The sequence below is a fragment of the Mytilus edulis genome, chromosome 7 (assembly GCF_963676685.1).
Source record: "Mytilus edulis chromosome 7, xbMytEdul2.2, whole genome shotgun sequence".
Lineage (NCBI taxonomy): Eukaryota > Metazoa > Mollusca > Bivalvia > Mytilida > Mytilidae > Mytilus > Mytilus edulis.
This window is the reverse complement of record NC_092350.1, coordinates 84,315,715-84,338,790: the sequence shown is the minus strand read 5'-3', so window position 1 is coordinate 84,338,790 and position 23,076 is coordinate 84,315,715. Positions and strand designations below refer to the sequence as shown.

The 23,076-nt window shown below is 36.0% G+C and overlaps 1 protein-coding gene and 1 long non-coding RNA gene across 4 annotated transcripts in view; one reads left to right on the top strand and one right to left on the bottom strand.

Annotated features, from left to right (window-relative positions):
- LOC139482692 (RUN domain-containing protein 1-like) overlaps positions 1 to 23,076 on the top strand; it is a 726,769-nt gene that overhangs the window by 473,976 nt on the left and 229,717 nt on the right. The gene's annotated exons all lie outside the window — the stretch shown is intronic.
- Positions 1,889 to 4,223, bottom strand: LOC139482419 (uncharacterized). Its single transcript, XR_011654856.1, has 3 exons — positions 3,972 to 4,223; positions 2,923 to 3,039; positions 1,889 to 2,102 (listed from the first exon to the last, which is right to left on the bottom strand). It is a non-coding gene; the product is annotated as an uncharacterized lncRNA (long non-coding RNA).

The following is a 23,076-nucleotide window of genomic DNA, read 5'->3' as shown; positions in this document are numbered from 1 at the left end:
AATTCAGTGCACAAAATAATTATTCGTGCTCACAATATATTTTCATTGAGCGCTAAAAATAATAATTTTTTAGCACAATACGTTTTTTTACAAAATGTATATTGAGCGTTTTGAAATATTATGATTAACAACAATGTAAAGAAAAGAAATATTCGTTTGACCAAATAAGTCAAATTTTCGAAATTTTCCAACCAGGTATAACATTTGACAGTTGCAGACGACACAAATTTAGAAAATGTTCCATCATACTCCTTCACCATCGATTCAACTAGTCTGCATGCGACAATCTTGCCGATCGAAGGTGCTAGAGGTTACATGTACCAATGGGACAGGGCAAGGTGTGTATTAAATATATATTCCTCTTTTTATACATATCTTTTTATTTATGACCAATAGTCTACATAACTGTTACTGTTAGCTGTAATAGTGGTAATTAATAAATTATGGTCATCATACGGCTTGTTTGCGGAAGACAATCATGGCTTTGATATGGAAGATTTCCTTTAGTTGTTGTTCCTACTTAATCATCGTACGGCTTGGCTGCGGAAGACGGCTACAGAAAACGGCTGCGGAAGACGGCTGCGGAAGACAATGTCTTTCATTAAGCAGTTGTTCCTATTTGATTCAATTATTAAAATTTGTATTCAATTATCATTTTTTCCCCCCAAATTAGAACCATAGTGTATTGTATATATATATATATCAATTATGATTACAAATATGAGAGGGTGCAGCGGCAGATTTAGCCATTTTTAAAGGGGGGTTCCCAACCCAGGAGAAAGGAGGGGGGGGGTTCCAACACTTGGACCTTCCCTGAGGTGGACAGGATTCTTGAATCGAAGCCTGGGAATGAGTGGGAGTTAGGTTTGAGGGAATTTGGAGTCGGGCGGGAACTAAGTGACGATCGAGGGTAGTAAAATAGAAATATTCTGTGCTTCACAAAAAAATAGTAAGGGGGATGGAAGTGAGAACAACCCCATGTTCACCCCCTCAATTACAGCGGCGGGAACCAGATGAAGAGGGTAGGAAACAAGCGGCGGGGATAATTTATGCCTCACTGACAAAACAATTGTAAGGGTGAGGTAAGTGGGAATCACACTGTAAAAACAGTGTTTAGATCCTAAACACTTATCTAAACACTTTTTCTGTGTACGTTTTGAAACGCGTTTAGCATCTAAACATGTTTAGATTTTAACAAGTGTTTAGATTTCAACAAGTGTTTAGATGTTATGTGTTTAGACCTTCCGACGGTAAGCCTACTAGTACTTCGATTTCACAGGAACTGCTTGTGTGGTACAGCACTACAGGTTGAATAGTCCACTCTGTATTGTAGAATATACAATACACGTGTACATGTCTGCTTTCATGTTCTTGCAATGATTTTTACCATAATAAAATTATTTGACCTGTCTATATAGTTTATTAAAGATGGAAAACTTCAGTAATGATAATAATAATATTAACAATAATAGGTTTACACATTTTATTCTTCCTGGAGACCAAAGAAAAGTTTGTAAACAATACGACCAATTTAAGAAAAGTCTGTAAACAATAAGACAAAGTTTTGAAAAGTCTGTAAACAATAAGACAAAGTTTTGAAAAGTCTGTAAACAATAAGACCAAGTTTTGAAAAGTCTGTAAACAATAAGACCAAGTTTTGAAAAGTCTGTAAACAATTAAACAAAGGTTAACTCTCCATTTTTTTTTAAAAAAAAGCCTGTACCAAGTCAGGAATATGACTTTTTTTTTCGTTCCTTTGATTGTTTATGTAGTCAAGTGGTTGATTTATTTTTACGTTTTATGGACCTTCCACCTTTTATACAACTTAAGAGTCTGGTTCTTTTGTTTTTGTTTTTTTCTGATATAGTCTTAAACATAATATACAATCTATTCAATTTGGTTCAATAATTTATTTTCAAGTCTCACTAAATGCAAACAAAAAATACAATTATAAAATTTGATGATTTTTATCCTCAACAAATAGAAATTGTTAGTCCATCTCCTATCATGCAGGATTTTTTTATTGCGGAACAATCTTCTTTTGAATGATAAAGGCTCTTTGTGTGCAGTTCCTTTTTGGTGGTCAGGTGAACTTTTGTATCCTGAAATGAAAAAAATGAAACATTCATGTACATTTGTATGCAACAGTCACTTATTCTGAGATCATGTTTATTAAAATACATTAAACAAGCTTCTTGAGAAAGATTCTAAAAGAAAAATACAAATTGTAGTTAAAAAGACAATACTTTACACTTTGAACAAATGTATACATCAAAAGACAAATAAATCAAAGGAAACAATAAAAAGAGCATAAAGCATGCAAGTTTTTTTTTATATTATAAAACAAAATCCTTGATTTCTGAGAACTACAGCCTGTTTTTCTTATTTTATCCTAATATTATGAATATACTTTTTTAAAATTGCCCTTTCTTTATCTATTCAACAGGATAAATACTAGAGAATGATTTAACCTCCATTTTTCAATCATATTATAGTTCTATTGGTAACTTAATAATATACGTTCGTTCTTATGTTGTACTGTAATTCCACTGTCCCAGGTTAGGGAGAGGGTTGGGATCCCGCTAACATGTTTAACCCCGCCACATTATTTATGTATGTGCCTGTCCCAAGTCAGGAGCCTGTAATTCAGTGGTTGTCGTTTGTTTATGTGTTACATATTTGTTTTTCGTTCATTTTTGTTACATAAATAAGGCCGTTAGTTTTCTCGCTTGAATTGTTTTACATTGTCTTATCGGGGCCTTTTAAAGCTGACTATTTGCGGTATGGGCTTTGCTCATTATTGAAGGCTGTACGGGGACCTATAGTTGTTAATGTTTGTGTCATTTTGGTCTTTTGTGGATAGTTGTCTCATTGGCAATCATACCATATCTTCTTTTTATATTATATATTTTTACTTTATACATCTGGTCTTGAAATTATATCATCCTTTTCGCTCTTCCTGATCTGTTCTTCAATTTGATCTATGGTATGGATTTATTCTAGCTCTTAAAATTTCATTCCCACTTCAGTGTCACAATCCTATAAATGCACACATACAAATAATTATAATAGGTTTAAATAAAAAAGAACAACTTGACAGTTTATTTTTGACATTGGAGTTTGAATTTCAGTTTATTTTTAACTTTTTAGCCATGGCGTGGCCAGTTTATTTTCAACTTTTTGGCCATGACGTGGTCAGTTTATTTTCAACTAATTAATGTTCTTTTGGTATTTTTTGACAAATGAACAGATGAAGTGAAACTATAATTTCAGTGTTTGTGTAAAGGATGTTGCAGTATGGGCCATAATAGTATTCTATCTTTGCAAGGAATAAGATCCCAAATTGGGATCTTATTCCTTGCAAAGATAGAATACTTGAACATTTGATTTTATGACATTATGTACAGTAGGGAACAGTATATCTAACCTACATGTATATGTTCGTGTGTACAGTAACAGTTGAGATCTCACAAACATGTTTAACCCCGCCGCATTTTTGCGCCTGTCCCAAGTCAGGAGCCTCTGGCCTTTGTTAGTCTTGTATTATTTTAATTTTAGTTTCTTGTGTACAATTTGGAAATTAGTATGGCGTTCATTATCACTGAACTAGTATATATTTGTTTAGGGGCTAGCTGAAGGACGCCTCCGGGTGCGGGAATTTCTCGCTACATTGAAGACCTGTTGGTGACCTTCTGCTGTTGTTTTTTATTTGGTCGGGTTGTTGTCTTTTGACACATTCCCCATTTCCATTCTCAATTTTATAGACTATTCAATCTCATTTTAAATTTCCGATCTAGCTCATTCTTATTTTATGCTTGGTCCTTGCGACTGATTAAGTGTGTATATTATATGAGTCATACCACAAAAGTCAACTTGAAATAGCATAGGTTAACAGTTTAACGCACATATTATAAACTGTTAAATTATGGTTTGTGCCCCTCCCCCTTTTTACAAAATATGGATCTGCTTACCTTCCGCTGCTGTAATAACTGTTAAGATGGCTTTTGATTCCGTCAATATTCTAATATGAAGTTCTGTATCTGTTGCATCGTCAATAGATAGATATGCTTGATAGATGGGATCCATTGTTTTAAATGTTGTTTATCTTTGGCGGGTCCGAAGGCGTCCGTATCAAATTACCACGATAGATAACTCTGTTCGTTAATTAATATAAGATCATATTCGGACAACGACTCCGGAAATTAGAGAAATTCACTCACATCTTCCTTATAAAATACTATAATTTAAAAGATTATTTTATATAATACGTCTCTGGTATAAACAATTAATTGCTTAATTTAAAAAAAACAAGTAAAACTGCGAGCTACTGCTCACTGATGATACCCCCGCCGCAAGTGGATAATATTAATAGTGTAAAAATATGCAAGTGTTCGGTAAACAGGAAGTTGTCGAGTGATGAATCTGAAAACGCATCACACGGTATAGCTGACTTATAAAAATCCTGAAACCAAATTTCAGAAATCCTTGTATTGTAGTTCCTGAGAAAAATGTGACGAAAATTTTCAACTTGGCTATCATGTGTAAAATCAGACAAGTGTTCGGTAAACAGGAAGTTGTCAAGTGATGAATCTGAAAACGCATCACACGGTATGGCTGACATATATAAATGTTGATACCAAATTACAGAAAGGGTGGATGTGTAGTTCCTGAGAAAAATGTGACGAAAGTTTCATGGGACGGACTGACTGACGGACTGATGGACGGACGGACTGATGGACGGACTGACGGACGGACTGACAGACAGAGGTAAAACAGTATACCCCCCCTTTTTTAAAGCGGGGGTATAAATAGTTGAATGTAATTTTATAATCTTACAACACAAAAAGGGAAACTCAGTTGGGGAACTCTCATTAATCAGTTAATAAAGAAGCTCCGCATACGTGGGACTGAAGTTTGAAAATTATGATAATTTCAAGACAGCTAAGAGATCATAGTTTCACAGAATATGTTTGAATATGTAGGAACATCGAATACAAAGGTGAAACCAGTACTGAAATATTATAAAGTGTTTAGGTGTTTAGGAAAGTGTTTCAGAAGTGTTTAGATGCCATTTAATGTTTAGCTTAATGATAACATTCACTGATAATAACCCTGAAACACGTTTAAATTCTAAACACGTTTAGGTTTTTATGTGTTTAGATAAATGTCCGTTTAGATCCTAAACGCTTTCCTAAACACGTTTAGACCTAAACATGTTGTAGATCCGTTTCAAATCTAAACGCTGTTTTTACAGTGCATTCCATATTCATCCTCTCAATGACAGGGGTCAGTGTATTAAGTCACAAATGAATTGACGAATGAAGTCACTAAATTAATTGAATAATTCTTTTCTTTCAATTTCTTCACCCCAATTCAACAATTTTATTGATAGTAGTACTTTTCAACACTCAACCAAACATCCAACAAACTTCAAAAAATTTAGTAAATTGATATGCTTCACACAACAAAAATAGTAAGGGGGATGGAAGGGGAAACTACCCCATGTTCATCCCCTCAATTACAGGGGCGGGAACGAGGTGAAGAGGATAGGAAACAAGCGGCGGGAATAATTTATGCCTCACTGACAAAAACAATTGTAAGAGAGAGGGAAGTGGGAATCATCCCATGTTCACCCCTTAATTACAGGGGTCAGTGTATTAAGTCATCGAATGAATTGATGAATTAAGTCACTAAATTAATTAAAGAATTATTTGTTTTAATTTCTTTACCCCAATTTAACAATGTTTATTGATACTAGTAGTACTTTTTAACTCTTAACCAAACATCAGACAAATTTAAAAATTTAATTGAGTAAATGGATTGAAGATTTCAGCTTTATCTTTTTTGTACGCCTGTGATTTAAGACGGAACAAATTATGGTATTCCGTTGTCTGTCGTCAACATGTCGTACAATAACTACAACCTGCTGTCACCATTTCACATGAAACTTTGGTGAATTGCTTTTAAATAAATATCTATTGATGTAAACTCCCTATCGATATTTAGAAAATTCAGATTTAATGTTTTTGATCAAAAAAGGGGGGTTGTAGTTTTCATACTATAGCTCAAAAAGACTTTCACCAATTTCTATGAAACTTTGGTGAATAGTTAAAATCTAATGATGTAAGGTCCAATTTTTATAAACTTCAGATTTTACGTCTGGACCATTTATTGGACCTGATATAAATTCATAAAAAGGGGGGATTTCCAAGTATTCGACGTATGCTCTAAATATGCATGATATATTTGCGACTGTAAATCAAGCAATCAACCACCAAGATTTAATGTATGTGTTACAGATGATTATGTTTAATACAAACAACTGACATTGACCATAAACCAATGCTAATAAATGCCGGACCACTTCATCAATAGTTTGAGCACGTTTTATACACACCAAAAGACGGTAATTAAAATGTTCAGTCTTTTTTGTTTAATAGAATTCTGTGATAAATTATGATATGTATGATTAGCTGAAAATAAACAGGACCATTAATCATTCTCAAGATGGTTATTCAGTTGTCAATCAGCTTCTGTAAAATCAGTTTGAAATTGTATTTAATTATTTTGAATGATTCAATTTACATCATGTGATACTACTGCTGCTGCTGGTCAGTTAGATGCTGGATCATCATAAGTGCTAAGGGATGGAATTAAAAATGTTCTGCTTGTGTACAGTTACTGGTCATTTGGAGTATTAAAACAAATCAAGGTATAATATGTATTTAGACAATATACGTATAGTGTCTTGAAATATGAAATTTATTTGTATGAGGCTTAGAAACGGGAAAATGCGAGGTTCTACCGAGCATTTTCCCGTTTCGTGCAGAATACAAATAAATTTCATATTTCAAGACACTATACGTATATTGTCTTTATACTGAAATCGAAAAAAAAAATGAAAAATGAAAAAAACATGTAACAAAAATTGTTAAAAAAAGTGTTTGGAATTTCCCTCTTGGGGTACCATTTTGGGGTATTTCCCTATGAGCGTAGTCCAGGTGGTAAGACATTGGCGTATTAATGAATTAGAAAGGGAAAATGAACTTAATTAATAGCATTTGATAAACATGATATATAAATAACCAATTTGAAGACATAAAAGTTTAAATTCAAAAAAGTTTGACCATTGTTACTTTACGTTGTCATGGTCGTGACGTGATGTTGTTGATGAAATACAATAAGGAGGCGGGGCTTATAGGTCAATTGGGGTCATTGACGTATAAAGATAACGTTTATACGTATAGCTTTATCTGTACAGTAAAATAGCTGATTGCAGTATAAATATATATATCAGTTTAAGAATTTGAGAATTAAGAATTGAATGATTCTTTTTGTACGTTTGTAGGGTTGTTAAAGCGTTGACCGTGCACACTCCGCGCTTCATATAAAATGTGCACTTCGTTCAACGCTTTTCCACCCCAATTACATTTCAAAAAGATGCCTTCGATTCTCAAATAAAGTATTTGAAATGATGTAATACTGATGTCATAGCTATTTTGGTCGAAGCGTATGGCCAATGTTTTGTCAGAAGGAAACAATGCCTTACAAATACCTAAAAATTAGAAATCTATCGGCAAACGTGTAAAATGTCTTACTTTCAAATGTCTTTAAATGATGAAACATACGGAAGAGAGAGAAAACGGCTTTTTTTACTTAATTTTCATATTGAAGAATGTTGATGCATCATAACAAAGTTTGCGGGAAAACAAAATTAAGTCTCACGTATTGTTTTTACATTAGACAAGCTCTAAATACGATCGTACATCTACTATAATTCATAGTTTACTCAAAGGTAAGAGTATCGCTTTTTATGAGAACAACCTCGCTCCCCCTCCTCCGCCCCCCTAGAAAAAAAAATCCATACATTTTATTTCAGCACAAGTTTCCAACGAAAAATTAGGAGGGTGCCCAAAGTCCAAAAAGTCCTCTAGTTAACGATTTTAAGTTAGCGGATAACACACGGCTACTTTTTTGCACATTTTAGAAAAATCATTATATTTTACAATCATGATTGTCGGCGTAAGTTCCCGTGGACACGATTTTCTAAATTTCGTGTTTTTACAGGGTACCACCAGATACCGTATTGTACGGAGAATTTTTAACATGAAAAATAAAAGTATTGTGGTCAATGTTGGTGGTTAAAACAGTACTTATAATATAGTTTATTTATTGAATATATCATATAACGAAATCGGAAAGTATTTAAGTGATTTTAATATAAGTCTTTCAGCATTTTAGTAAGAGTAAAATTTTACCCGAAATTTACCCTATTTTCAACGAAAGCAAAATTATTACGTATAATTATCATCACGATATTTTTCACTCTTAATAAAGCAATAAGACACAGTGCATGTGTGTGCCAAATTTAATGTGTGAAATAAAAATCGTTTTGAAGATATTAGCAATTAAAAACACAAATAAAGTCAACATTTTGGTATTGATTAAACACCAATTATCTCGTGCCATTAATTATTTTGTTGCTTACACTATTAGGTCATTAACAAGAACAGAGTTCATTCAATACTTTTCCCTTTTTTTGCTTGTTGTGTGGTTGATTTATTTGTTGTGAATAGCTAGCTTACTTTGTAGATTGTCACTTTGTTCGGAGAAATATGTTTTTGTGTCTGTTTTTCAAAACTTTAAACTTTTTATTAAATATAACTTGTTGTTAAAAATTAAATTGTAGTATAAGAATCAAGTCGGTTGGTTTTGTTTCACACCCGCATATCCAACTAAGTTAGACATCACGTGACTTTTGTGACGTATAATTGCCGCCATTTTGTATTACATTTCCCCATATAAAATGCATATATGTCTCAATAAAGTTTAATTTTCTCATAAACCTGATCCGTGTTCTTACTTTTGCAAATCAATCCTTGATATTCATACATATTTCTATCAAACAATGTTGGTCCTAACAGTTTAATTTTGATTAAATTCGGTCAAATCGGAATCGTAAAATATGCACTTTTTCTCGTCATTTCTCCGTTGACTCAATGTTAAATTACCGATACCCATTTCTACGTTTACAACAAATAAAGAAATTCTGTAAATAAAACACAAACTTTGCAAATCGATTAAGTATATTCAAACATATAGCTGGCGAAAAATACTACTTAAAACAGTTTAATTTCAGGAAAAATTCGGTCAAACATCGATTTAAAAAAGGGAATTTTCCGAGATTTTTCAAAATGGCGGCTGATGTATCATATGGAAATGTTGCATCAAATCAATGATTTCTATAGTAAGACTTTTCTAGATTATATTTAATATTCCATAAATAATCTCTGATGTTTCTGTTATTTTCCTTTAGTGATATTTCGATATCATTGATTTTAAATTTCTTAATAAAAAAAAATATTTTAAGTGAGACACATTTATTTTGACAGATATTCATCCAGGAGATACTGTTACTAGAAAAAAGTTTACAATATCTTAAATAAAAAAAAATCTCTCCTTTTTTTAAAGGTGTTTTCAAATTTTCTGTATATTTTATCTTTCTTTAGAAATATTTTAATACATTCCTTTTAAAACAAACAAAAAATGTTTTCATCCTAAGAGAAAATAAAACAATGTCCAATTATAATAGATAAATATTCTATACCTTAAAAATATCATTCCTTGACCGGACAGGTGAAATCTAATCTTATAATGTTACATCATAATATATTGTCAGGTATACGTGCAAACCAAAAGCAACCAGGTGACATTCAACATCCTGTCAGTGTGTATACATGTATTACCAGGATGTTGAATGTCACCTGGTTGCTTTTGGTTTGCATGTATTACCAGCAATCCAATCCATTCTGTCACGTCTCAGTCCTTACAGCTGAACGGACGTGCTGGGTCAGCTCTCCTTTACCCGCTATCTTCGATGAGGGTTTATTGCTAGATGGTCAACGACATACTACTAAGATGACAGAAACCAATCCATGCCGTACAGAGAGACGTAGTAGTTGGCGTACCCGCGTTAACATGCCTCCAAAACCATTGTCTATTATGGGGAGTGTCATGCCGATTAACGTCCGAGGGCTGTATCCTAGGCTGTTGGGTGATACGACCTTCATTTTCCTGCCTCACGGCTTGGGTCCTGATAACGCTTCCTGTCATCTTTAGAACTACGTCCACGATTCATCTACCAGTACTCCATCATCGAGGCTAGCGGGCTGCCAAGCTGACCAAACTGGCCCTGAAAGCAGCCGTTGTGAAGTAAAGAAAACAACAAAAATAGTCAAAAAGTAAAATCAACTCACCAAAACCAAGATGGCGGCCTCCATTCGGCGTCCTTTGCTACCCGTTCCTGACCCACGGCACAAAATATTTAAATGCTCACCAATCGTCTTCGGGCACCGAGCCGACCGTGCGAGGGCTGAAAAGCCAGTCAAGGTCGTTAAACACCACCACATATATATATGTATTACCAGAGTTTAAATTTTGTGATATACAAAAGTTTTCATAAATGTACAAATAAATATCTTCTCCTTCCCGTGTCAAATATGAATATTATGAAAATTTCTTTTAAAAAATATTTTTTGCTTAAAAGGTATTCTAATATTTTTATGTTTCTATAATTATTTCAAAGAAATAATCTGATTCAAATTTTAATTTAAATGAATTTCGATCATTAAATATCATTTTATAGTTATTTATTTTTTAATTCAATATTTAAAGCTAAATCCAGGCAATGCATCTATATAAAGTTTAAATTGTGTAAATAATATAGTTATTGTATACATTCCAACAGAGACGTATAATATGATTGGTTTGGTTTTAACAATTTTGTATGTATCCGATATTATCCATGATATCGACAGAGTTATCGGTCCTGAAAAGGACTGATATAGTTGGGTATGGAATATGGCACATCAAAAAAGTCTATGCTATGGTCTTGTATGATGTTTTTGACCTAAGTCCCCCTCGGTGTGAACGACAACAAAAATGTACCGTTCGTGCAACAACAAAAATGTACCGTTCGTGCAACAACAAAAATGTACCGTTCGTGCAACAACAAAAAAACAACAGATGCAACAGACGACAACCAACGACCTACACTTAATTGCAGGCTCCTGATTTTGGAAAGACATATCATACAGAATTTGGAGGGGTCAAACATGTTTGCTTTCGACACTTTTGAATAATACGTAACTATTCACATTTATTTAGGGGCTCAATTAAGCAGAGGAAGTTCCCTTTGTATTGGGAATCTTTTATGATATCGAAAATTCATTACCGGCTGAATCACCGAGCTGTTGGATCGTTTTTTAAACGTCTCATAGGTACCCAACTTATATCAGTCCTATTCAGGACCGATAACTCTGTCGATAAATATTGTCGTGTATACAATGTTGTTGAAAATCAGAGCAATTGTATACTAGTATAATTATGTCTATGTTGAAATGTATACAATAACAAATTGTTTTTACACAAGTTTAACTTTATATCAATTTATTGAATGCCTGGATTTTTCTTAAAATATTAGATTAATGAAAAATTAATAAAATCATATTCAATGACATCTTGTTTAATTTTCTACGAAATAAAACAAATCCATTTAAATTAGAATTTGAATCAAAATATTTCTTTAAAATATATAATTATAGTTACATAAATATTAATTTGATTATCTTTTAAAGCAAAAATATTTTTTTTAAAGAAATTGTTTTATATTGTTCATATTTTCTTAAAGTTTATTATGATACATTCTTCTTCTGATTTGACACGGGGAAGAGAAGATATATTTGTATGAAAACTTTTGTATAACACAAAATTCAAACTCTGGTAATACATGCATGTATACACAGGATGTTTAATGTCACCTGGTTGCTTTTGGTTTGCACGTCTACCTGACAATATATTGTTATGTAACATTACAACCCAAGTCAGAGTTCACCTGGTCGTCAAGTGATGGGATTTTGAAGGTATAGAATATTTATCTATTATAATTGTTTGGATTTTTTTCTGTCTTGGGACGTAAATATTTTTTGGTTCTTAAAGGCTGAGACTTCTAGTAGTCTCAGTAAAAGGGAAGTATAAATATATTTCTAAAAAAAGATAAATTATACAGAAAACAGGAAAAACGCCTTTAAAAAAAGCAGAGCAAATTTTATTGTTTACTATTTTCTGGTAACAGTATATATCTTGGATATCGGCGGTCAAAATAAAATGTTCCCGTGTCACTCTTAAAATAATATTTTTTTATCAAGGAATTTTGAAATCAATCATATCGAAATATCACAAAAGAAAATAACAGAAACATTAGAGATTCTACATAAAAAATTTAATTTAATCAAGGAAGGTCTTACTATACAAATCCTTGATTTGATTCAACATGTCCATATACATCATCCGCCATTTTGAAAAATCCCGAAATATTCACTTTTTTAAATCAATTTTTGACCGAAATTGCCCAGAAATTAAACTGTTTCAAATAGTATTTTTCGCCAGATATATATTTTAATATACTAAATCGATTTGCAAAGTTTTATTTTTATTAACGGAATTTCTTTATTTGTTGTACAAGTAGACGTGGGTATCCGCAAGGAATATTCAAATAATTATACAATTCCTTGGTATCGGTAATTTAGCATTGAGCCAACGGAGAAATGACGAGAAAAAGTAATGTTTTTACGATTGTTTGAATATCAAGGATTGATTTGCAAAAGTTAGAAAACGGGTCAGGTTAATGAGAAAATTAAACTTTATTGAAGCACCTATGCATTTTATATGGGGCAATATAATACAAAATGACGGTTAGTATAGTCACAAAAGTCACGTGATGTCCGACTTAGTTGGATATGTCCCGATCGTACGAGAACATTATGGTCAATGCCTTAGTAGTTAAACACTCCCATTCGTTGAAGCAGGAACTTTCTATACTAAGTTTAATATACTAGTATAGAAAGTCCCTGGTTGAAGTTATACACATATGTCTGTTAATTCAGCTTTCAAAAATATTGAAATTCAAGGTCCTCGATAAAAAAAAAATATCGTTGCGTTCTATCAGAGACGATATATTATATGTCTCTGCATGGTTCTATGATCTTGCTTTAAATGTTTTTTTTAACTTACCAGTTTGATTTCTAACAAAAATTTCTTTAAATACAGATAATAATTATTTGCATAAAAATTGCTTCCAGGATTCAGCAGTACTGATGTCTCTTAAAGTGAGGAAATCGAAGGAAAACGGGTCATTTTTAGCCATATTGAGAAAAAAATCCGCGGTCACAATGCCAGTATCATCTTAATTTTAATAGTTATAGGTCAAAGTACGGCCTTCAGGACGGAGCCTTGGCTCACGCAGAACTGTTTTTGCTTAAAAATTGCTTCCAGGTTCAAGCAATACTGATGTTTCTTAAAGTAAGGAAATAGAAGAAAAACGGGTCATTTTTAGCAATTTTACTGAGAGCAAAGAAATCGGGGGGGGGGGGGGGGCCCAACCCCCCTCTCTTGGGGGCCTCTTACGGCGGCCCCCAAATCCCTGCCTCCCCTAAAATCGAACCCTAGTTACGGCCCTGGCATAAGAACAATCTGATGTTAAACAGCTTGAAATGGCTTGACTGATCAAATCGGCACGAAGCACAAAAACAACTAACATGAAGACAAAAAAAAACAAAGTACCGATCTAATAGTACTCGCCGTTAAGGTAGAACATTTTATATTATAAAGGGAGGGGGGCTGGTTGCAGGAAAAGAATTCCCGGATTGACTTTTTGTTTTCATCTGTTGCTACGCATTCTTATTTTTTTTTCGCTGATTTCCTACCCGAAAATTTCTTTTCACTTTTGTACAAATTTATATCCTCAACTATCCTGCATTTCATGTTGCAGAGTGTTCATTTTCATCCTGTCTTGTACAAAGTCATTTATTTCAGTTCATACCAGGCCAAGTAATTCATTTTTAAAATCCTCCTTCCATCTCTCCTTTCGAAATCAAAAGGGTGTCCCCTTACTGAAAACTAATGAAAGGACGTCATCAATAGTCTGAGAAAAGTATGACCATAAATATCATTACCGTAAAAACTAAGCTTTTTTTGGTACAGCATGTATTACTAACTGATTGAATGTTGTCGAAAGTCTTAGAGAAAAGGATTATACATTCTTGATATGCCTGTCTTAAGTCATAATAGAGCCGGTATTCGAGTGGTTGTCGTTGGTTCATGTTTGTTAAAAAAAATTGTTTGTTAATAATTTTGTTATAAATCAGGCCGTTAGGTTTTTTTTTCAAACGAATTCTTTCATTTTTTTCATAACTAGTCTTTTTATAGCCCACTATAAGGTATGAGTTTTTCACATTGTTGAAGTCCGCACGGTTGCCTATAATTGCTTGCTTCCACATCTCCTTATTTGTATATTATACAACAATTATTACATAAAATCAACATTATCAATGTTCCATGTAAATGAGGTAAGGTCAGATGAAATCTGCCACAAAGAATTGTACACCTTGTTACCATTCCATGCACCAAATATATTTAACCCACTACTATATGAGAATGTACGGACTTGACCACTGACACTCAACCTTGTTCACTGACCGTGAAAGTAGGTCGCAGTCATGTGAATCATGTCTGACGGTCATGTAAACCTCGCAAGGATACCATATATTAGTAACCAAAAATAGTTATCCTAGAACTCATTATAATTGAGACATTCACATGACGAAAAAAGCTATACAGTTTTTTAGCAGTCATTCAACTATGACAATGAGGTCAATGATAATTATTATATGACGGCAACTTCGTAACACAATGGATCTATATACAAAGTATATATGACCTCTGAAATATAAAGCTATACAAATGGTTTACGGTGTTGACACCACCCCCACCAGATAATGACCTCTGAAATATAACGCTATACAAATAGTTTACGGTGTTGACACCACCCCCACCAGATAATGACCTCTGAAATATAACGCTATACAACATGTACAAATAGTTTACGGTGTTGCCCCCCCCCCCCTCCCCCATCAGATAATGACCTCTAGAATATAACGATATACAAATAGTTTACGGTGTTGTCCCCCCTTTCCCCCACCAGATAATGACCTCTGAAATATAACGCTATACAAATAGTTAACGGTGTTGCCCCCCCTTTCCCCTATCAGATTATGACCTCTGAAATATAACGCTATACAAATAGTTTACGGTGTTGCCCCCCCTTTCCCCTATCAGATCATGACCTCTGAAATATAACGATATACAAATAGTTTACGGTGTTGCCACCACCCCTATCAGATTATGACCTCTGAAATATAACGCTATACAAATAGTTTACGGTGTTGCCACCACCACCATCAGATTGTGACCTCTGAAATATAACGCTATACAAATAGTTTACGGTGTTGCCACCACCCCCATCAGATTGTGACCTCTGAAATATAAAGTTATACAAATAGTTTACGGTGTTGCCCCCCCCCCTTTTCCCCTATCAGATTATGACCTCTGAAATATAACGCTATACAAATAGTTTACGGTGTTGCCACCACCACCATCAGATTGTGACCTCTGAAATATAACGCTATACAAATGGTTTACGGTGTTGCCACCACCCTCATCAGATTATGACTTCTGAAATATAACGCTATACAAATAGTTTACGGTGTTGCCACCACCACCATCAGATTGTGACCTCTGAAATATAACGCTATACAAATAGTTTACGGTGTTGCCACCATCCCCATCAGATTATGACATCTGAAATATAACGGTTTACAAATAGTTTACGGTGGTGCCACCACCCCAACAGATTGTTATCTCTGCAATATCACGCTATACAAATAGTTTACGGTGTTGCCACCACCCCCATCAGATTATGACCTCTGAAATATCACGCTATACAAATAGTTTACGGTGTTGCCACCACCCCCATCAGATTGTGACTTCTGAAATAGGACGCAATACAAACAGTTTACGGTGTTGCCACCACCCCATCAGATCATGACCTCTGAAATATAAAGCTATACAAATGGTTTACGGTGTTGCCACCACCCTCATCAGATTATGACCTCTGAAATATAACGCTATACAAATAGTTTACGGTGTTGCAACCACCCCCATCAGATTATGACCTCTGAAATATAACGTTATAAAAGTTTACGGTGTTGTCACCACCACCATCAGATTATGACCTCTGAAATATAACGCTATAAAAGTTTACGGTGTTGTCACCACCACCATCAGATTATGACCTCTGAAATATAACGCTTTACAAATAATTTACGGTGTTGCAACCACCCCCATCAGATTATGACCTCTGAAATATAACGTTATGCAAATAGTTTACGGTGTTGCCACAACCCCCATCAGATTATGACCTCTGAAATATAACGTTATGCAAATAGTTTACGGTGTTGCCACCACCCCCACCAGATTATGACCTCTGAAATATAACGCTATAATAGTTTACGGTGTTGTCACCACCACCATCAGATTATGACCTCTGAAATATAACGCTTTACAAATAATTTACGGTGTTGCAACCACCCCCATCAGATTATGACCTCTGAAATATAACGATATACAAATAGTTTACGTTGTTGCCCCCCCCCCCTTCTCCCCCATCAGGTTATGACCTCTGAAGTATAACGCTATACAAATAGTTTACGGTGTTGCCACCACCCCCATCAGATTTTGACCTCTGAAATATAACGCTTTACAAATAGTTTACGGTGTTGCCACCACCCCATCAGATTATGACCTCTGAAATATAACGATATACAAATGGTTTACGGTGTTGCCACCACCCTTATCAAATTATGACCTCTGAAATATAACGCTATACAAATAGTTTACGGTGTTGCAACCACCCCCATCAGATTATGACCTCTGAAATATAACGTTATAAAAATAGTTAACGGTGTTGCCACCACCCCCATCAGATTGTGACCTCTGAAATATAACGCTATACAAATAGTTTACGGTGTTGCCACCACCACCGTCAGATCTATACAAATGGTTTACGGTGTTGCCACCACCCTCATCAGATTATGACCTCTGAAATATAACGCTATACAAATAGTTTACGGTGTTGCCACCACCCCCATCAGATTTTGACCTCTGAAATATAACGGTTTACAAATAGTTTACGGTGTTGCCACCACCACCATCAAATTGTATTCTGTTCAAATAGTTTACGGTGTTGCCCCCACCCCCATCAGATTGTGACCTCTTAAATATAACGCTTTACAAATAGTTTACGGTGTTGCCACCACCCCATCAGATTATGACCTCTGAAATATAACGATATACAAATAGTTTACGGTGTTGCCACCATCCCCATCAGATTATGACATCTGAAATATAACGGTTTACAAATAGTTTACGCTGTTGCCACCACCCCCATCAGATTGTGACCTCTGAAATATCACGCTATACAAATAATTTACGGTGTTGCCACCACCCCAATCAGATTATGACCTCTGAAATATAACGTTACACAAATAGTTTACGGTGTAGCCACCACCCCCATCAGATTGTGACCTCTGAAATATGACGCTATACAAACAGTTTACAGTGTTGCCACCATCCCCATCAGATTATGACATCTGAAATATAACGGTTTACAAATAGTTTACGCTGTTGCCACCACCCCCATCAGATTGTGACCTCTGAAATATCACGCTATACAAATAATTTACGGTGTTGCCACCAACCCCATCAGATTTTGACCTCTGAAATATAACGTTACACAAATAGTTTACGGAGTTGCCACCACCCCCATCAGATTGTGACCTCTGAAATATCACGCTATACAAATAATTTACGGTGTTGCCACCACCCCCATCAGATTATGACCTCTGAAATATAACGTTACACAAATGGTTTACGGTGTTGCCACCACCCTCATCAGATTATGACTTCTGAAATATAACGCTATACAAATAGTTTACGGTGTTGCCACCACCCCCACCAGATTATGACCTCTGAAATATAACGCTATAAAAGTTTACGGTGTTGTCACCACCACCATCAGATTGTATTCTGTACAAATAGTTTACGGTGTTGCCACCACCCCCATCAGATTGTGACCTCTGAAATATAACGCTTTACAAATAGTTTACGGTGTTGCCACCACCACCATCAGATTATGACCTCTGAAATATAACGCTTTACAAATAATTTACGGTGTTGCAACCACCCCCATCAGATTATGACCTCTGAAATATAACGTTATGCAAATAGTTTACGGTGTTGCCACAACCCCCATCAGATTATGACCTCTGAAATATAACGTTATGCAAATAGTTTACGGTGTTGCCACCACCCCCACCAGATTATGACCTCTGAAATATAACGCTATAATAGTTTACGGTGTTGTCACCACCACCATCAGATTATGACCTCTGAAATATAACGCTTTACAAATAATTTACGGTGTTGCAACCACCCCCATCAGATTATGACCTCTGAAATATAACGATATACAAATAGTTTACGTTGTTGCCCCCCCCCCCTTCTCCCCCATCAGGTTATGACCTCTGAAGTATAACGCTATACAAATAGTTTACGGTGTTGCCACCACCCCCATCAGATTTTGACCTCTGAAATATAACGCTTTACAAATAGTTTACGGTGTTGCCACCACCCCATCAGATTATGACCTCTGAAATATAACGATATACAAATGGTTTACGGTGTTGCCACCACCCTTATCAAATTATGACCTCTGAAATATAACGCTATACAAATAGTTTACGGTGTTGCAACCACCCCCATCAGATTATGACCTCTGAAATATAACGTTATAAAAATAGTTAACGGTGTTGCCACCACCCCCATCAGATTGTGACCTCTGAAATATAACGCTATACAAATAGTTTACGGTGTTGCCACCACCACCGTCAGATCTATACAAATGGTTTACGGTGTTGCCCCCACCCTCATCAGATTATGACCTCTGAAATATAACGCTATACAAATAGTTTACGGTGTTGCCACCACCCCCATCAGATTTTGACCTCTGAAATATAACGGTTTACAAATAGTTTACGGTGTTGCCACCACCACCATCAAATTGTATTCTGTTCAAATAGTTTACGGTGTTGCCCCCACCCCCATCAGATTGTGACCTCTTAAATATAACGCTTTACAAATAGTTTACGGTGTTGCCACCACCCCATCAGATTATGACCTCTGAAATATAACGATATACAAATAGTTTACGGTGTTGCCACCATCCCCATCAGATTATGACATCTGAAATATAACGGTTTACAAATAGTTTACGCTGTTGCCACCACCCCCATCAGATTGTGACCTCTGAAATATCACGCTATACAAATAATTTACGGTGTTGCCACCACCCCAATCAGATTATGACCTCTGAAATATAACGTTACACAAATAGTTTACGGTGTAGCCACCACCCCCATCAGATTGTGACCTCTGAAATATGACGCTATACAAACAGTTTACAGTGTTGCCACCATCCCCATCAGATTATGACATCTGAAATATAACGGTTTACAAATAGTTTACGCTGTTGCCACCACCCCCATCAGATTGTGACCTCTGAAATATCACGCTATACAAATAATTTACGGTGTTGCCACCAACCCCATCAGATTTTGACCTCTGAAATATAACGTTACACAAATAGTTTACGGAGTTGCCACCACCCCCATCAGATTGTGACCTCTGAAATATCACGCTATACAAATAATTTACGGTGTTGCCACCACCCCCATCAGATTATGACCTCTGAAATATAACGTTACACAAATGGTTTACGGTGTTGCCACCACCCTCATCAGATTATGACTTCTGAAATATAACGCTATACAAATAGTTTACGGTGTTGCCACCACCCCCACCAGATTATGACCTCTGAAATATAACGCTATAAAAGTTTACGGTGTTGTCACCACCACCATCAGATTGTATTCTGTACAAATAGTTTACGGTGTTGCCACCACCCCCATCAGATTGTGACCTCTGAAATATAACGCTTTACAAATAGTTTACGGTGTTGCCACCATCCCCATCAGATTATGACATCTGAAATATAACGGTTTACAAATAGTTTACGGTGGTGCCACCACCCCCATCAGATTGTTACCTCTGAAATATCACGCTATACAAATAGTTTACGGTGTTGCCACCACCCCCATCAGATTATGACCTCTGAAATATAACGTTATACAAATAGTTTACGGTGTTGCCACCACCCCCATCAGATTGTGACCTCTGAAATATGACGCTATACAAACAGTTTACGGTGTTGTCACCACCCCATCAGATCATGACCTCTGAAATATAACGCTATACAAATAGTTTACGGTGTTGACACCACCCCCACCAGATAATGACCTTTGAAATATAACGCTATACAAATAGTTTACGGTGTTGCCCCTCCCCCTCCCTCATCAGATTATGACCTCTTAAATATAACGCTATACAAATAGTTTACGGTGTTGCCACCACCCCCATCAGATTGTGACCTCTGAAATATAACGCTATACAAATAGTTTATGGTGTTGCCACCACCCCCATCAGATTGTGACCTCTGAAATATAAAGCTATACAAATGGTTTACGGTGTTGCCACCACCCTCATCAGATTATGACCTCTGAAATATAACGCTTTACAAATAGTTTACGGTGTTGCCACCACCCCCATACACAATGGATCTATATACAAAGTATATATGACCTCTGAAATATAACGCTATACAAATAGTTTACGGTGTTGACACCACCCCCACCAGATAATGACCTCTGAAATATAACGCTATACAAATAGTTTACGGTGTTGGCACCACCACCATCAGATTGTGACCTCTGAAATATAACGCTATACAAATAGTTTAATGAGTTGGCACCACCCCCATCAGATTGTGACCTCTGAAATATAACGCTATACATTGTACAAATGGTTTACGGTGTTGCCACCACCCTCATCAGATTATGACCTCTGAAATATAACGCTATACAAATAGTTTACGGTGTTGCCCCCCCCCTCCTCCCCCATCAGGTTATGATCTCTGAAATATAACGCTATACAAATAGTTAACGGTGTTGCCACCACCACCATCAGATTGTGACCTCTGAAATATAACGCTATACAAATAGTTTACGGTGTTGGCACCACCCCCTTCAGATTGTGACCTCTGAAATATAAAGCTATATATTGTACAAATGTTTTACGGTGTTGCCACCACCCTCATCAGATTATGACCTCTGAAATATAACGCTATACAAATAGTTTACGGTGTTGCCACCACCCCCATCAGATTGTGACCTCTGAAATATAACGCTTTACAAATAGTTTACAATGTTGCCACCACCCCCATCAGATTGTGACCTCTGAAATATAACGCTTTACAAATAGTTTACGGTGTTGCCACCACCCCCATCAGATTGTGACCTCTGAAATATAAAGCTATACAAATGGTTTACGGTGTTGCCACCACCCTCATCAGATTATGACTTCTGAAATATAACGCTATACAAATAGTTTACGGTGTTGCCACCACCTCCACCAGATTATGACCTCTGAAATATAACGCTTTAAAAGTTTACGGTGTTGTCACCACCTCCATCAGATTGTATTCTGTACAAATAGTTTACGGTGTTGCCACCACCCCCATCAGATTGTGACCTCTGAAATATAACGCTTTACAAATAGTTTACGGTGTTGCCACAACCACCATCAGATTATGACCTCTGAAATATAACGCTATACAAATAGTTTACGGTGTTGCCACCATCCCCATCAGATTATGACGTCTGAAATATATCGGTTTACAAATAGTTTACGGTGGTGCCACCAACCCCATCAGATTGTTACCTCTGAAATATCACGCTATACAAATAGTTTACGGTGTTGCCACCACCCCCATCAGATTATGCCCTCTGAAATATAACGTTATACAAATAGTTAACGGTGTTGCCACCACCCCCATCAGATTGTGACCTCTGAAATATGACGCTATACAAACAGTTTACGGTGTTGCCACCACCCCATCAGATCATGACCTCTGAAATATAACACTATACAAATAGTTTACGGTGTTGACAACACCCCCACCAGACAATGACCTCTGAAATATATCGCTATACAAATAGTTTACGGTGTTGCCCCTCCCCCTCCCCCATCAGATTATGACCTCTTAAATATAACGCTATACAAATAGTTTATGGTGTTGCCACCACCCCCATCAGATTGTGACCTCTTAAATATAACGCTATACAAATAGTTTATGGTGTTGCCACCACCCCCATCAGATTGTGACCTCTGAAATATAAAGCTATACAAATGGTTTACGGTGTTGCCACCACCCTCATCAGATTATGACCTCTGAAATAAAACGCTTTACAAATAGTTTACGGTGTTGCCACCACCCCCATACACAATGGATCTATATACAAAGTATATATGACCTCTGAAATATAACGCTATACAAATAGTTTACGGTGTTGACACCACCCCCACCAGATAATGACCTCTGAAATATAATGCTATACAAATGGTTTACGGTGTTGCCACCACCCCCATCAGATTGTGACCTCTGAAATATAACGCTATACAACATGTACAAATAGTTTACGGTGTTGCCCCCCCTCCCCCATCAGATTATGACCTCTGAAATATAACGCTATACAAATAGTTTACGGTGTTGACACCACCCCCACCAGATAATGACCTCTGAAATATAATGCTATACAAATAGTTTACGGTGTTGCCACCACCCCCATCAGATTATGACCTCTGAAATATAACGCTATACAACATGTACAAATAGTTTACGGTGTTGCCCCCCCTCCCCCATCAGATTATGACCTCTGAAATATAACGCTATACAAATAGTTTACGGTGTTGCCACCACCCCCATCAGATTGTGACCTCTGAAATATAACGCTATACAAATAGTTTACGGTGTTGACACCACCCCCACCAGATAATGACCTCTGAAATATAACGCTATACAAATAGTTTACGGTGTTGACACCACCCCCACCAGATAATGACCTCTGAAATATAACGCTATACAAATAGTTAACGGTGTTGCCCCCCCCCCCTTCTCCCCATCAGGTCATGACCTCTGAAATATAACGCTATACAAATAGTTTACGG